The following is a 2,494-nucleotide window of genomic DNA, read 5'->3' as shown; positions in this document are numbered from 1 at the left end:
GTGGTAATGGCATGTTTACATGGCTTTGATCAGAACTTAAATCTTTACCTTTGTCCTCATGACTAATATATTATTGCTGTGTGGTGGAAAGAAGAATCTCTGGGAATTGAACCAGTACAAATGCAAAGAATGCTCCTGCTATTATACATCTACTAGCATTACTAAACTTCCGTGCCTTTTTTAATATTATAGACTATATCTAGCCTGCAACGGCCTGCATGTGGCCTTTCATACCTTAACCATGCCTTGCATCTTTAACTTGTAAAGACGAGGACAACTCTTAAGAACAAAGGTTGAATGCCAAGGTCATCAGTTTTCCACAATTCTTAATACAAATTAATATGTATTACTATTTAATTTATGTTATAGACAACATGTAATATTTTTTATCGTAATGTATGATACCATCATTTTGATTTAGTGGTTGTTTACCTGTCTTCCACATTAGCAAAGGTTGTGGTGATCTTGGTTCAAGTGATGGGGATTTCATCTCCATCTGCAACTTCTGGACAAATCAAGTATGCTGTTTTTTAATTTCAGCAACATAGAGCAAACTGTCATGTCAACAACAAGAGCATCTCCAGGTGAAACTGATTTCTAAATGAAAATCAACTGAACAGAAAATGTTATTTGGTCTTGTATGTCCTTTTCAGGTCATTTGGAACAAAAGGGTTTTGCCAATTATTTTAACACTTCTTTTTTTTTTTGTAGTACACCAGGAGCACCTATCACTTTTTTTTTTCTCGCCACTTTTTTTTCTTCCCTGCTTTCCCCCCCCACCCCACCAACAAAATATATTAAATAGATCTGTCTCCCTGTTTTGTAAGTAATTACTATAGCATTTCTTTTCTTTCTATAAGAATCTTTGAATTTTGGCCAATAGTTGTGACAGCTTTCTATTGTCAAAGGTAGACTGACAAAATGGAGAGAATGCATAGGAGAGACCTACAGTAACACAGAGGATAGGCCACCTTCTGCACCCGAACTGGATAATAGTTGCAGTATCACCTAACCTTTCTGAGAAAAAAGGGAACAATTGAAGTAAAATGTTCAATTATGTAAAACACTATTTCACATTTATGATAGCTGCTGTGACACTTGAATGATTAAGTGTTTTATTGGCATTTTTCTTTGTACAGTTTCAATGTTCAACTGTGAAATACATTTTTTTTGCAAAATAGGTGCTTAGTTTGTTTTCATTTATTGAATTCCTGAACACACTGCACTAACACATCTTCAAGCATTACAGTCCTTTTCAAGGAATTGTAAAAATGAGAGATCTTGGAACTGGTTGGTAAATTCAAAATATTTCAGGTAAGTGACTGTTGCCATCCTATTTTCTTTATTCCTGATTGCACATAAAGGAACACAAAATTAAACAGACATCACACATTAGTGTAGTGGATTATAAACATGTTCATCAGCAATATCAGCTCTGAATCTTCTCATTATACCTCCAGGGCTTACCATTGACCAGAAGGTTACTTTCTAACGATATTAATGCTGTGACTACAAGGGCAGGGAATTTTAGTGATAACTGACTACCTGACTTCCCAAACCACCATCTTCGAGACACCAAATTAAGAGTACAATGCAACACTTTCACTTGCCTGAATAGATGCAATGTTCAGCAATGTTTGAAGTTTGACACCATTTGCAAGGTCCTATTTGGCCCTAAATATCAATTTCTGATTCCACCTGCTCTCCACACTAGGACTGCTTATTCCCATGACGACATCTATGCCCATCACTGCTTCAGTTCACCTGTGACTGAAACTGTTCTCAGCAAGCAGTATCATAAATTTCAGTCTCATAAGTTAATCCAAAATTCTGCTAGCCACGTTCTAATTCTCAAAATCCAGTTCATCTCTATCTTCTCAGACCTGTATTGACTTCACTTTCAGATACTCCGATTTCAAATTCCTCTAGCATCATGCCTTCCCATCTATCTGAACACCTCCAACCCCATCCTGCTGAGAACTCTGCACTGTTCCAATTCTGGATTTTTGGTACGTTATTGACAGCTAGGCATCAAACTCTATACACTGAATGCATTCTGGCCCTTGCATCCTTTTATGCCCTACCACTTTCCTATATTATGTGTCTGGGATAGATTTTGATTGAAAGTACCCTCCAAGGGCATAATGGTCAAGTATCACCCAATCATGTTTAGCAAACCATAGGACAAAAGATCGTAAAATCAGGTCCTTTTGGCCCAAAGCAGTACTCATTCCTGTGCTTCCTTTTTTAAGCAAGTTCTCTTTAAAATGTTTTAAGTTTAATTTGACAAGATGTGGAGGTGCCGGTGTTGGACTGGGCTAGACAAAGTCAGAATTCATACAACACATCATAGTCCAACGGTTTACTTAAAATTGCAAGCTTTCAGAATGCATTCACGTCACCTGACAATGGAGCAGTGACTTGAAAGAGACAACAAGGTGCAGAGCTGGATGAACACAGCAGGCTAAGCAGCATCATAGGAGCAGAAAGGCTG

The sequence above is a fragment of the Rhincodon typus genome, chromosome 21 (assembly GCF_021869965.1).
Source record: "Rhincodon typus isolate 14 chromosome 21, sRhiTyp1.1, whole genome shotgun sequence".
In the NCBI taxonomy this organism is placed as follows: domain Eukaryota; kingdom Metazoa; phylum Chordata; class Chondrichthyes; order Orectolobiformes; family Rhincodontidae; genus Rhincodon; species Rhincodon typus.
This window is presented reverse-complemented; position numbering follows the sequence as displayed.